General features: G+C 48.2%; 1 protein-coding gene across 5 annotated transcripts in view; it reads right to left on the bottom strand.

The window, feature by feature from the left end:
• GAS7 (growth arrest specific 7) overlaps positions 1 to 15,442 on the bottom strand; it is a 275,238-nt gene that overhangs the window by 62,939 nt on the left and 196,857 nt on the right. The window lies entirely within an intron of this gene.

Below are 15,442 nucleotides of genomic sequence, written 5' to 3'. Positions count from 1 at the left end.
ACTGGCTGGGTACAGTGGCTCACACCTGTAATCCCAGCACTTTGGGAGGCCTAGGTGGGCAGATCACTGGAGGTCAGGAGTTCGAGACCAGCCTGGCCAACATGGTGAAACCCCACCTCTACTAAAAATACAAAAATTAGCCAGGCGTGGTGGCACGTGCCTGTGGTCCCAGCTACTCAGGAGGCTGAGGCAGGAGAAACCTTGAACCAGGGAGGCAGAGGTTGCAGTGAGCTGAGATCATGCCACTGCACTCCAGCCTGGGAGACAGAATGACCCTCTACCTCAAAAAAAAAAAAAAAAAAAGAAGAAGAAGAAAAAGAAAGAAAGAAAAGAAAGAGAAAAAGAGAAAACTAATACTGCAGCTACAGTGTTGGCCCCCAAACACTACTTTACCCATTTCACTGCCGTGAGCAGAGGCTTCTTATGAAGTTATCTAGTGATAAAAATAATACTTTCTCACTACAATTTGATAATGCAAGAAAATACACAAAAATAAATATCATCCATCATCCCACCATTCAGAGGTCATCACCATCAACATTTTGGTATCCATATGTTGATTTGTTTTCTAAGCATATGTTCCTCTTTAAAATAAGACAAAATCAAACTGTAGATTCTTTTTATGTATCAATTGTTGTGAATATCTTTCCAAAATCTGTCTAGGCGCAGTGGCTCATGCCTGTAATCGCAATACTTTGGGAGGCTGAGGTGGGTGAATTGCTTAAACTCAGGAGTTTGAGACCAGCCTGGGCAACATGGTGAAACCCCATCTCTACCAAAAATACAAAAATTAGCCAGGTGTGGTAGCACATGCCTGTGGTCCCAGCTACTCGGGAGGCTGAGCTGGGAGGATTACTGGAGCCCAGGAAGTCGAGGCTGCAGTGAGCCATGATGGTGCCACCACACTCCAGCCTGGGTGACAGAGCAAGACACCTGTCTCAAAAAATAAAAACAGGCCAGGCGCGGTGGCTCACGTCTGTAATCCCAGCAATTTGGGAGGCCGAGGCGGGTGGATCACTTGAGGTCAGGGGTTCGAGACCACCCTGCCCAACATGGTGAAACCCGATCTCCACTAAAAATAACAAAAATTAGCTGGGCGTGATGGTGCGTGCCTGTAATCTCAGCTACTCAGAAGGCTGAAGCACTTGAATCGCTTGGACCCAGGAGGTGGAGGTTGCAGTGAGCTGAGACCATGCCACTGCACTTCAGCCTGGATGACAGAGTGAGACTCCATCTCAAAAATAAATACATAAAAATAAATTTTAAAATCTTTTCAAAATCATTGAAGGGGGCTGTATAGCAAAGTGGTTAGGCTCTGTTTAGTGCGGTGATTCTAGAGCCAGACTGCCTGGGTTTGAATCCAGCTCTGCCTCTCACCACCACTATCCTTGGCCAAGCTACTTATTCTCCGTGCCTCAGTTTCCTCCTACGTAAAATGATTTCAATAAGGTATCCACCCAAGGGAGATACTGTATTAATACCAAAGGCCCACATACATGCCTCTAGCGCTAAGCCATTTTTAAAGTTAGTCTGACATGAGGATATAACATTAGTTAAAAATTCCATTACTGAAAATTCAATTGTTTGAAACAATAAAAACAAAACTGGGTTCTTGACTCAACTTTGCTCCTAAACTACCATGCAGCCCTAGGCAAATCGCACCACCCCTCTGGTCCTCTGATGCTTCATCTAAAATAAAGAGGTTCGGCTACTTGGTCTCGTAGGCTCCAATACTCCCGCGCTCTCTAGCTGTGATTGGTGGTCTTAAGGCCCATGGTTTGGGTTTCAGGAAGGGTGAACCTGGACTCCAGGGGCAGGCATAACAGGGGTAATATGGTCCCTTCATGTCTTAAGGGAGAGAGAGAAAACAGAATTGAGGGTGATCTGGAAAGCAGCAAGGGTGTGAACATAAGAGAGTAGTAGGGTCTTTTAGGAGTGACAAGGAGAGAGGCTGCCAGCAGGCTTAGGAGCTTCCCCAAGGTGTGCACTGGCTGGCAAGGGCAGGAAGCCTCAGAGAACTTACTTCAGAGACCACTGCCCTGCTTGGGGCCCACGACATAAGCCATTCACAAGCTGAGTGACCTCTGGAATCACCTGAACTCTATATTTTGTTTTTCTCAACTATAAAATGGGGATGAAAACGGTACCTAAGTAGGCTGGGAAAGAGCATTAATTGGGTTCACCCATACAAAGCACTTAGGATAACATCGGGCACATGGTATGTGCTTTCTCAGCACTAAATAAAACAGAGAGATAAGCCCGGTGGAGCTGAGATGAGTAAAAGCAGCGAGGTGGGCATCCCCAGGAGGCAGATGCACCATCCAGCCTCAGGCTCCTTCCTAAGGAGGCTTCTCTTCTCTCCCGCCCGTTGAATCAGCCGTGCCTGGAGGCCGCACTGTTGCCTTCACATCCACAGAGTCAAGACCGGGCTCCCCTCTCCACCCTCTCCTCCTGGGTCTCCTGGGTTCCTTGGCCCCTAGACACCCAGGGACAGGGCTCACTCACCATCACCAGCTCCACCCTGTGTCCCATCCCTCATATCTAATTGGTTCCCAGGGCCTGGAGATGCCCCTCCATCACGTTCCTCTCCTCTTCTCCATGTCACTGCAGAGCGAGTCTCCCTGCCTTTTAAAATCCGCCCACTCACAGCTAGTGGATCACTCACCCTGAAGCCCAGCTTTCGCCGGAGGTCGCTCCACAGCGAGAACCCCTGGCTAGCTCCTTTCCAACATGGCACACTGAATCAATCCCGAAGTCCACTGCCCTCCTGGCAAAGTGCTCCAGGATCCCAACCCTGACTGCATCCAGACTGACATCCCACTGGCTTCACTTCAGGCCCAGTTAACTTGCCTCGCCGATCTCTAAATACGCCTTTCCCGTATTGTTCACTCACATCCGCCGCCTCCTGCTCCCCATCCCTGGATGTCACAACCTTGTTCACTCATCAAGTCTCAACGAAAATGTCTCTTCCACCATGCAGCCTACCAAGATTGCTCTTCTTCCCTTCAAAGAGTTCTTCCCCAGACTCTCTAGAGTGGGTGCTGTCGTGCACCACCCAAATCTCTCTAGCTGCAGAGGCTCATAGCTGAGTCCCTCTCAGGGAACTGCCCTTAGCCAAAGAGAGCTGCCGTGCCCAAGGCTATGCCTAGGGTAGGGGTGCAGGGTGCACATCGAATGACTGGGGAGAGAGGGGATCAACGGCCCACCAATCCCCTTGTCTCAGATCAAACAATTCTGAAGGCCCCTCCCAGTTCAGAGCTCCCCATGGTGTTGCCAAGGCCTCTTTGGTGGCCGCATTGCAATGCTGCTTCCTTCCTTCCCCAGGGGTTGCTCCCAGGAGCACACATCCTGCTGAAACTCCTGCACACAAATCTGCCTCAAGTCTTTTTGAGAACCTGACCTAAGTCCTGCAACACACACATTCCATCCAGCTTTTTTCTAGGAAATCAGCACTTTGTCCATTCCTCACACAGCTCAGATCCTACCCTTGACATCTTTTCTCCCTGAGGGCCGAAGCCATGGCCAGTTTGCCCTCTCAAATACAGCACCTGGCCTGAAGGATGCAAGGACAGATGGGCCAACAGCAAGATGGACATTGTGACAGCACAAGACAGATTCCCACCTGATGTTCCCTTCAGCTCTCCAGGAATAAACAGCAGCAAAAGCTCCCGGAAAACTTTCCCTTTATGCTGCTGCCACCACCCCTTTGATGGCTGATACCATTGACCTTATTTTAAAAGTAAGTCCCACCGGCTGATGTGCAGACACCGCCTTTGATCTTCTGGTTGGAGCAGAGGTTCACAATTCATACACTGACTACTACTTCCATCCTTGCACCCATTCATCCATCGTTGTTTGCCTACTACCTGCGAGCCACCACCAACCACTGCGGACCCAAAATAATATCTGGACTATTGGACAGAGAAGCCGCTGGTCCCTGTTCCTCTCCCCATCCTGCATCCTTGAGCCCTCCTGTGAAGGGAACTACAAGCAGCAGCGGCAGCCAGGATGGCAGCCAGTAGCTCCGGGGGTTGTAGAAGGAGGCTCTGAAACCCTAGGTGGATGCTGGCCTGCAGTCTGAATGCTGCTGTCCATGTGGGGACCCGATGGGAGGCCCCTTTCCCTGCCCTCACTGGCCTAGTCACTCCCGGACCCCCCATAAGCTGGAGTCTCCATAAGTGCCATATCCTTCCACTCTAACCTCCAAATGGGCCCCATGAGGGACGATGCAGCTGCCTAAAGGATTCAGCCGAGTCCATCTCCTTGTCTTGGCGAGATCTGACCAACCCAAAACACAAAGACACTGTAAGCCTGGGGCAGGGATGGAGCTGAGCCAGGCCAGGCCAGGCAGACATCTGGAGAGAGCCACTGGGGCTCTGGCTGGGTGACCTCACCAGCAACAGGACAAGTCACCCCAGATGACCATACCGCCCACAGGGAGGGAGCCGTGTCCAGGTCTTTTCCAATACAAGACTCCCTAATCTGCTTACGACACACCAGGCTCCCTGGGCAAGTCACAGTAAGACTGAAGTGGCAGCTCCAGGCCTCAAGAGATGCTGGATTGAGGCCCTTTTGCATTCTCTGGACGTCCATCCCTGTGGTCTTAGGTCATCCCGGATGACTGCCCAGACTCTACTAACAGAGCCATGGCCACACAGGCCCCAGAGACTCTAGGAGGAACAATGCAGTCAGAGTGGAAGAAGTGAGATGTGCCCTGGGGAGCCTCTTCCCACCCCACCTAATTCACACAAACCACATATTTTCCTAGTGGTAACTAGAACTCCATTCAGACCTCTTCCGCTCAGACCTGGAGAGCCATATACTGGCCATGGATGAAACCAGTCTAAGGGAGGTACTATTTTAGCATCAATGCTAAGAGCCAAAGATGTTAATCTTCTCCTCGGCGAATGACAGTGTCTACCCCACATAGAATAAAACTTATAAAGACAGCTGGGCACAGTGGCACAAGCCTGTAGTCCCAGCTACTTGGGAGGCTGCTGCAATAGGACCCAGGAGTTCAAGTCCAGCCTGGACAACACAGCAAGACCCTATCTCTATATATGAATAAATGAATGAATGAGTGAGTATATGAATAACTTGTGAAGTGAGAGCCTAGTTGAAAGCTTGAAGACTATGCAAATCTGCTTTTCAAAGCACAGATGCCCTTTCTTTAAAATAATAATAATAAATTTTAAAAACAGTGAGCTAGGCAGAAGTTATTAATTTTAAATAGTCACTTCCGGGCTTCATTTCCCCTTGTTAAGGCTGCATCCTGCCTGCATTAGGAATATTGGGCTCCAGTGGGAAAGCCACGAGGAGCCCCTGGACCTAAGCCACTGGTTATGGTGACTGGCCATGGGCCCACCTGCAAGCCTCTGGCCCCCAGCGGCCTCCTGCTGGGGCTCGTCCACTTTTCTTGGCTTGTGCCAGCTCTCTGCTGCCCCCTGTGGTTATCAGGTAAAATAACCACAGATACCAGAGCAGAAGGAAACGGACTTTGGGGTCTTGACTTTGATCTGAGATTCCTGCAGTCTTCTCCTCTTTGCCTCTCTTTATACTCACCCTTCTGTGCTACTTGCTCTATCTCCTCCTCCCCAACCATCAACTTTTCTTTCTTCCTTGCCCTGGTTTGGTGGTCTCTCTACCCATGGCTTCTCTCCTTGCCCTGTAGTCCTCACAACGAGGGTCTGCCTAGGTTATGGCCAGGTTTTCCTAGTCAGATGGCAGCCCTGCCACTCCGTTTCTCAGCCCTTGTCCCTTCCTACCCAGAAGCTGGCTTTCCCCCTAAGCTATGCTGCCCTGTCCTCCAAGCAAGTCCCAGTGCCTCGGTCCAGGCAGATGCAGAATTTGTAATCGGGCCACATTCTCCTGGAGGCCCCTGCTTATCTCCCTTGGCCAATACAGCAGCAGCAGTTCACAGAGACCTGGCCCCCTCCTGTGCACCAGAGTTTCCTCCATCTCTGGCTTTTCAATGCCTTCTAGTACAGCCGTTGCTACAAGACATTTGAAATTCCCTCTTAAAAGTAAATGGCTGAGGCAGGAGAATTGCTTGCAGTCAGGAGGCGGAGGTTGTGGTGAGCAGAGATCGCGTCATTGCACTCCAGCCTGGGCGACACAGCAAGACTCCATCTCAAAAAAAAAAAAAAAGGTAAATGATATTTAAATCACAACCACAGTTTCTCTGCAGGAAAGAAACAACTACTCTCTGAAGAACCATTTACGCCTGGTCACACCAAGCCCCTCCACATCTGGCATCCCCTTCAGCGGTCAGGAAACACCTATGAGATAAGAGAAATGACAGAACCTTTTTTTTTTTTTTTTTTTTTTTTTGAGACAGAGTTTCGCTCTGTCGCCCACGCTGGAGTGCAGTGGTGCAATCTCGGCTCACTGCAAGCTCTGCCTCCCAGGTTCACGCCATTCTCCTGCCTCAGCCTCCTGAGTAGCTGGGACTACAGGCGCCTGCCACCACGCCCAGCTAATTTTTTTGTATTTTTAGTAGAGTCGGGGTTTCATCGTTTTAGCCAGGGTGGTCTCAGCCTCCCAAAGTGCTGGGATTACAGGCGTGAGCCACCGCGCCTGGCCCATTTCCACTTTTAATGGAAGGAACTGAGGCCTCAGTGAGAAGTGGCCTCTCTGCAACTCGGTCTGACAACAAAGACCACCATTTTCTGGCCACACTCACCGTATCTGAGCTCTAGGCTGGGACTCTGGGAGCTGTAGCAAAACAATGTATTTTAATTTATAAACAACCCTTTATTTGAGAATCATCCTCAATATGAATATTATTATTATTCATTTAACACATATTTGAGGGCCTATTCTGTGTCAGGCACTGTGCTGGACACGGGGTTATAATGCAGGAAATCTAAGTGGTTAAACTCCTCCTCCTTCAGCTTAAATTCTAGTGGTCATTATGCCATTCAATCTTTAATTACATTAATTTTAGACACATACATGTGTGTATAAAATGTGTATGTGTATAAAATTTTCTGTAAGTGAAAACTTAAAAATGTTCTAATGGGATTGGGGGAGGGAGTTGTGCCAGGAGACAAAAAATAAGCAAAACATATCAGGTTAGCTGTTGGTACACACTAAGGAGAATAAAGCAGGGAAGGGGGATAGAAAGTGTTATTAGAAAGAAGCTGTCATTTAAGAATGGCCAGGGAAGGCCTCACCAAGAAAGGAACACAGAATGAAGATCTGAGAGAAATGTATTATGTATCTATTGCTATATCACAAATTACCCCCAATTTAACAGTTGGAAACATCATTTATTATTTCACACAGTTTTAGTGCATCAGGAATCAGAGAGTGGATTAGCTGGGCAATTCTGCCTCAGGCTCCCCCATGAGGTTGGGGTCAGGACGTCAGTGGGTGCTGCCTCATTTGAAGGCTTGACTGGGGCTGGAGGAGCTACTTGTAAGAAAGCTTGCCCTGGCTGGGCACGGTGGCTTACGCCTGTAATCCCAGCACTTTGGGAGGCCAAGGCGGGCAGATCACGAGGTCAGGAGATCCAGACCATCCTGACTAACACAGTGAAACCCCATCTCTACTAAAAATACAAAAAATTAGCCGGGCGTGGTGGCAGGCACCTGTAGTCCCAGCTGCTGGGGAGATTGAGGAAGGACAATGGTGTGAACCCAGGAGGCGGAGCTTGCAGTGAGCCGAGATCGCACCGCTACACTCCAGCCTGGGCAACAGAGCAAGACTCCACCTCAAAAAAAAAAGAAGAAAAAAGAAAGCTCGCCCTACGGATGCTGGCAGGAGCCAAAGTTCCTTGCCAGGGGGCTCTGCAAAATATGGCTGCTGACTTTGCCCAGAGCAAGTGAGCCAGGGGAAAGCAAGGCAAAGGGTACAATATCTGTTACAACCTAGTCTCAAAAGTGACACTCCATCATGACTGCCAGAATCTATTAGTCTCATGGACCACTCAGGAGGGAAGGTAGAAAGGGATGACACAGGAGTGTATCAGGAGGTGGGTGTGTTGGGGGCCATCCTGGAAGGCTCCTATCACAGAGGGAAGGAGCAAGCCACACACATACCTGAGGGAAGAGAATCCCAAATGAAGGGAACATAAAATAAAAACGTTCTGAGGCAGAAGCATGTCCGTCCTTAGAGAGAGCAGCAAGGAGGACAGTGTGGCTGAAGAGGATTGTGGGGAAGGGAAAATAGAAGAAGATGAGGTCAGAGGTAACAGGGGCCAGACTGGATCATCCAGGGCGGTAGTTCTCAAAGTATGGTCCCCGGACCAGCAGCATCACCATTATCTGGAACCTGTTGGGTGCCTTCTGGGTGATTCCGGTATACTCTCAGGTCTGAGAATCCCTCATTAAGAGCTCTGGCGCTGGCATCTTACAGACAGATGTTCAAAAATCCCAGATCTATTCTTTTTAACAATGACTGTGTTATTCGGCCTCGGTTTCCCTATTGTAAAGTACAGGATAGCTATAGGGGTCCCAGCTTCCTGTTGAGGACAGGACTCAGTGAGGTACATACAGCTCTCAGCACAGTTTCTGACACAGAATAAGCCCTCACAGACACTAAGAACAACAATAAGACAACAAAAAACCAAAACCACCTCCATTCCTTCCTTCCTCTTCTTTACTTCCCAACTTCTACCCCAGAAGCTGGATCCCTGCCTCACCCCTCCTTTTGATGCCTACAAGGAGCACATCCCCCAAAAGAGGGGTGCTAGGGGTAAAGAGGGGGCTAGAATGCCTTCTTCAGCATTGCTGCGGTGTCAAGCTATCCCTTAGTTAACCAGGGAGACGTCACTATGAGTGGTCCCCAACTTCCCACTCACAGCTGCTTACAAAATTCTTAGGGCAACCCTACAATCTCAGTGGGGAGCAGGGGCTCCTGTGCCCATTTCACAGATGATACAGAAACTGTGTTACCGACAGGATGAAGCGCAGGCCCTGTCAGTGCCCTGGCCCTTTGATACTTGCCAGAACCAAGCTCTGGTCTGGCTCCAGCCTGCACAGAGGGCCTGTGAAAGAGCAGGGCCAGGAATCTAGGAATAGCCAAGGAATTCGAAGGGTCACAGGGGGTAGGGGGTGCTGCCTGGAGCTGTCTAAGCCTGTCTCTCAATCCCCATTAGGATCCCTGATCTACCAGCCTCCTTACAGAGTGTAGACCTGTGCAAATACACTGGGAATCCGTGAGCATTTAAAAGATCACTGACCCAAACCTGGGTTGAAGGGCAAGGAAGGTTGACTGCAATGTTGGAGAAATGTGTCTTGTCACCGAGACAACAGGTGCTGGTAACCCACTGCCAGCTCACGCATATGACTCCCATCTGATGGTTGAGAAACTGAGAAGAAACCTTATCGAATCCAAAGCCTGGATGCTCCAGATCCAGAACCTAAGCACAGGTGTTTGGCAAAGCTCTGGTCTCATTTCCCAATCCAGTCACTCACCAGAACTACTGGGGCCACTTGTTGGAAATACTGATGCCCAGACCTCACACCTGGAGCTTCTGGTTGAGTAGGCTGGGAGGAACTCAAATCATCATTTTTATCAAGCAATCTCAGTGACTAACCACATGTGGGGAAAACTAGTATAGTCCATAGTAGGACAGTCACGGAACCCAGCCAAGGATCAGGAGGTACCTGGGCCCAGACAAAAGCCCCAGGGGGTGGGTCAGACTTAGGATCAGGCAAGGTACATGGCAGCAATGTAGAGTAATTTAAGGAACTCCCCAGATGTTACCCCAACCTTCTAAGAGTCATGGCTTTGACATGGGTCTTTGCTACCTACTTGAGTTCCCAGGAGTGTTATATGAATTAGAAGAGATTGCCACAAACCCATGAGCATGACTGAGTCCTCAGGGTCTTTCTAGAATAGGTGAAGATGAGGAGAAAGGAGAAGGCACAAAAGCAGTGAGTGCTGCAGTGAGGGAAGCCCAGAGGGAAAAGGTTCCGGGGAGAAGGTTCCAGTGTGTGGGCACAGGCAGCAGGAGTGGGGGAGGTACCTCTAGCAGGGCGTGGTCTCCTTCCCGAAGTCTTATCTTAAGCCCCTGAGGGCCAAGTCCTGAGTCAGAGGACAGGAAAGACAAGTTTTAAGCAATCCTGTTCCCAGGTGTTTGGAGCTGACAGGGAAAGTGAGGCAGCCAGCTATTCTCACTGTGACATGGCACCGGAAGAGTCCAGGTGGCCTACCAGTCCAGTCCCTAGGCTCCTTGTCAATTCATTCAGACTTTCTGAGCACTGGGGAGCAGCAATGGGGCTCACAGCATCGTCTCTGCCCTAGGGAGCTAACAGGCTGGCTGGAAGAATAATCTCTTTCTGCCTCAGCTACATCCCCTGCTTTCATACCTATCCCTCCCACCAGATGTATTCTGAGGGTTGTGACTGTATTGAATAAATGTGGACCTGTCTCCCGGGCACCAAGGACACTCAGTAATTGTTTGATAAATGAATGAAGACTCAGCTCAAATCAACTATTAGAATTACGTTCAGTAACATGGCTAATGGCTGATTCTTAAAGATACATGTGTATATGCATGTAGATAAAAAGAAAGATAAAGAGACAGAGGGAAAGATCAAGAAGGGGGCCAGGGAGACAGATAAAGCCTCTTTTCCCTTCACGTGATATGAACTACCTATCAGTGAGCAACCCAGTTTAAAAAGAGCAAAGAACATATACAGGTGATTTACAGAAAAAACAATTGCAAATGATCGATAACCAAAAAAAAAAAAAAAAAAAAAAAAAAAAAAGATGCTCATTCTCATTCAAAATTGGAGAAATACAAGCATACAAGCTAAGACTGTAAGACACTATGTTTTCACCCATGGGGAAAATAAGCTCCTTTGTGACTGATAACACCTATCTAACCAGGATCTGCAAAAACAGGTGAGAATGCCTGTCTGTGAAAGGCAATTTGGAGATATCCATCAAAAGCCCCAATGCACATGTCTTTTGGCCTAACAACAGTTTTAGGTGTGCAATAATGTAAGTATGAAGGTATTTTGTGGAGCACTTTTCATTAGAGGGAAAAGACTCTTGGGAAGTGACCTAAATGTTCACCAACAGGGGACAATGATGCATTGACAGGGTGGCATTCTGTGGAGCTGCTGAAGTGCATGAGGTGTCCTGTGTGTGCAGAGACAAAGGATACAGATGAAGAGGCAGATGGAAGAGATGCACAGGGCCAGGGATGGGGGAAGGGGCACAGGGCTTCCACGCCCTCTCCAGGCACCACTCCCCAGGTTCCATGTGCTCAGTTAACCAGAAGCTCTCTGCACCCTGTTTTTCTAGGTTCTTACGGAGGCTTCAGTACGTAGACACGATTGATGTCATCACTGGGAATTGATAATCAGCCTCTTTCCTCTCCCCAGAGGTTTATGGAGTAGGAGCTGAAGTTCCAACCTTCTAATCATGCCTTGGTCTTTCCTGTGACCAGCTCCCATCCTGAAGCTGCCTAGGGGATCCCAGATACCCATCAACTCATTAGCAAATGAGAGGCTCCAATTCTGGAGATTCCAAGGGTTTATGCCAGGGAGCCGGATGGAAGACCAATATATATTTCACAATATCCAACTACACGTGTTCAAGACTCTTCTCTAAGAACTGCCCAAATCCCAGTTTGGATCCACATGCAATGGGCATGACTACTTGGCTATTGCTACTGGACCTGCCAAGAGTTGTATAGAACAGGACTTGGGGTGGTCCTCTTCCACGATGAGTGGCCATTTCTGCCAAGTGGCTGCTGAAGAAGAAAAGGCAAGACTGCGGAGAGAAAGATGCATGAAGAGAACCCAGAAAAAGAAGTGGCATAGGCCAGCAGTGTGGCTCGCGCCCATGATCCTAGCACTTTGGGAGGCCAAGGTAGGTGTCTTGAGCCCAGGAGCTCGAGACCAGCCTGGGCAATATAGTGAGACCCCTGTTTCTATTTTAAAAAGTGGAGAAGACAGAAAGACAGAAAGAAAGACAAAGACAGAGACAGAAAGAAAGGCAGAAAAGAAAAGGAAAAGGAAAAGAAGTAGCATAAGACATCACCAGGTCCCACAGTTAGGACAATCAATCTCGGCACCTGATTTTCCCACCCTTACGCCTGCATTCCTGTGAGATGCCCCCATATCCTTCTAATAAATGCCCTTTTTTCATAAGTTAGTATGAGTAGGTTTCTAGTCCTATAATAAGACAGTCCCTGTCCAAGGACATCCATCAGAGCATATTGCCCTGTAAATGGCCAACAATGGCCCAGAGGCCATTAGACTGACAACTGGAATATTCTTCGGTGACCTTGTTGAACTGTGGCTTTTTAACAGGCTCCAAGCAGTGCTTCCATAATCTCTCCATGGAAAATCATACCACACAACTGCTTGGAAACTTCTCCCATAAAATGGCATTTTTCCACTTATGCATCAACTTTTTGTTGTTGTTTTCTGAGAAACTCGGCCTTTATTAACTTCAATTGCTCACATTGCTAATCCATATATAGAAGACTTTCCAGTAAAAGGTATGACTTTACGTGTATAAACTATGCTCAAGGCCGGGTACCATGGCGCATGCCTGTAATCCCAGCACCTTGGGAGGCCGAGGCAGGTGGATCACTTGAGGTCAGGAGTTCGACACCAGCCTGGCCAACATGGTGAAACCCCGTCTCAACTAAAAATACAAAAATCAGCTGGGTGTGGTGGTGCGTGCCTGTAATCCCAGTTACTTGGGAGGCTGAGGCAGGAGAATTGCTTGAACTCGGGAGGCGGAGGTTGAAGTGAGCCGAGATTGTGCCACTGCATTCTACCCTGAGTGACAGGGTAAGGCTTTGTTTCAAAAAAAAAAAATTATGCTCAAAATCACTGAGTATTGCTTTTCACAGGACTTGGGGGAAATAGAAAGAGCTAAGGCTATTTTGGGAAATAGAAATCAGCAATAATGTCTCAGGTGTGGCCACAAAGCCACTTGTAAACTTGCTGGATTCCCAAGGAAGAGGATGGCCATTTAGCCCCGTGCCTCCTTCAGGCACACAGAAAAAGTCCTTATCATGAACCAGCACTGTAAAACAAGTATAGAAATTCTGGGCAAAAAAAGCTATTCTCAAACATCAAAAAGGGCATTCAGGATAGAGAAGACCACACAAAATGAAGCAGAACTAGGCAGCATTTTATAGTTGAAGGAAATAAAGAAATAAGATTCCTTGGGAAATTGCAGGAGGTTTAAAAACCTCCCTGCAAAGATGACTGAAAACCTCATCCGTGCAGGGGAATGGTAAGATGCTAGGAACAGGCGCAGCCTTAAAGGAGCACTTCTCAAATGTCAGAGCCCATCAGAATTACTTGGAGGACTGGTTAAAACAGATTGCAGCTGCTAGCCATTCACTAGGACTTGGTCTGTTTCATACTGAGATGGTCAGTTTCAAGCCAGTCCTGTGATGCTGTGTGGTATCAGCATCACAGTCCCCTGGAGGAAGCATTAAAATGCAAATTTCTGGGTCTCACCCCTAGAGTTTCTGATTTAGTGGGTTTGGGGTAGGGCCTGAGAAATTGCACATCTAACAAGTTCCCAGGTGATGCTGATGCTGCTGGTCTGGGGACCACACTTTGAGAAGCACTGGTCTAGAAGGCGACAAAGAAGGGCAGGGTTTTCTCTGCACCAGGTGCTACCTTTATCCAGGTGTTGGAGGTAGGGCCCTTTAAAAGAAAGGCACAAAAATCAAAACAACCTACCAATTACTCTTGACTTGAAAGCATCCTCTGCCTGCACCATTTCCTCCAAACGGGTGGTAATGATGAAAACTACAGAAATGACATCAGGTTGGTCAGAGAGATGTAGGCAAAGAAGAGTGAATGCAACAGGGTGGATTCACTGAGAGTCATGAAATCAGCCAGGTCCCCAGATACTCAGGTCGTCATAAAAGTTCCTTGAGATTTTCATCTCTGTCTCTAAATTCTGCTAGTGAAGAAAGTTCTGCGTTTGCACACCTTGTAATAAGAATCTACTCTTCATACGAAAGAGTGGAGCCAGCTGGGTGGGATCACGGTATTCAAAAATCACCATGTGCCCCTGGCCCTTTCTGTTCTTCCTCTTCCCAAGGCTTTGCCTCTGCTCTGTCCTCTCCGTACCTTTCTGCAGTGGCACCCATCTCATCAATCAGCACATATCATTTGTATATACCAGGAGCAGAAAGCAAGTGAAGTCTTGGTCTGAGACAAGAGTCATCATCTCCTGGCCTTCCAGCCTGGCACACTCCTTCTCCAGTGGCAGAGAGCACATGGGCCGGGCATTGTTGGATGCTCCTTGTATCATGTAAAAACAAACAAACAAACAAAGCCATGGGCCTTTTCAGGCTCAGGTTCACGTTCACACAGCTTGGCCCTGGAACAAACCCCTGATGGCCAGAATATAAGACCACTTGTTTAGCTTAGCAACATCTCAAAATACAACTAGAAGATTCAAGCAGGAGAGAGGGAAGAGGACACGAATAAAAACAGAAATCTGAGAAAGATCAAGAGAAACAGAGGGGCACGAGGGTTATGCTAGGGAATGGGAAGCAAAAGAAAGCCTTGGTGCTAAGTTCCAGCCCTCTCCTCTATTTCAGAGAAGTGCTTTTTATCCTACTTATAAAAGTAATACAGGTCCAGGGAAGAAACATTGGAAAACGCAGAAAAGTAAAACGAGGAAATACAACCCTCCCTGATCCCATGCCTTGGAAAGAAGCACTGTGAACAAGCACCTTCTCCTCAACTTGATGAGGTGTCATCTCACTGCAGGGAGGCACCCAGCCAGCAGGAATCGGGGAAAAAAGGGAAGTGGAGGCAGGAGCTGAACCCTCCTCTGCAGCGGCCATCAGGGTTGTCTCTCGGGTGAAATACAGAGCCTGAAAGGTTTTAAAAACTAGCCCAACTCTCTCTTTTAGAGATGGGGAAATTACAATTTCGGGATCCTGGAAATGCAAGGAAGAGCTTAACATACCAGGAAACAGCAGAGCTGCAGGCAAGACCTTCAGCCAAGTCCTCTCTGGTATGGTTCAGAGCAGCCAAGAGAAGGATCAAAAGTATTTGGAAATTAATTGTTTTTTAAGTCCCTCTTTTCTGCAGCTTGTACCAAAAAACAAAAACACATAATTTTAAAAAAATCCATCTCTCTTGGAACTGCTACCAAGACAGCTCTTTTAAGCAAGAGCCTGCACCCCACATTCACTGATAGCCTGGCAAGGCAATGGGGAAACAAGCCACCCTTCCTGCTTCTTATGCCACCTGAACCCCATGCTGGGTACTGAAATGTAGGGGACAGATTGCAACCTGTTTACAGCATCCTAGAGGACATGATACCACTGCTTAGCTATCAGTACTCAAAGATAACCACTAGTGTGGGGCGGGGGAAGTGTGTCAGTTTCCAGGGAGCTGCTATAACAAAATACCACATTACTGGGCGGCTTAAAGAACAGAAACGTACTGTTACAGTTCTGGAGGCCACAGTCTGAAATCAAGATACTGGC

The sequence above is a fragment of the Nomascus leucogenys genome, chromosome 19 (assembly GCF_006542625.1).
Source record: "Nomascus leucogenys isolate Asia chromosome 19, Asia_NLE_v1, whole genome shotgun sequence".
Classification (NCBI taxonomy): domain Eukaryota; kingdom Metazoa; phylum Chordata; class Mammalia; order Primates; family Hylobatidae; genus Nomascus; species Nomascus leucogenys.
This window is presented reverse-complemented; position numbering and strand designations above follow the sequence as displayed.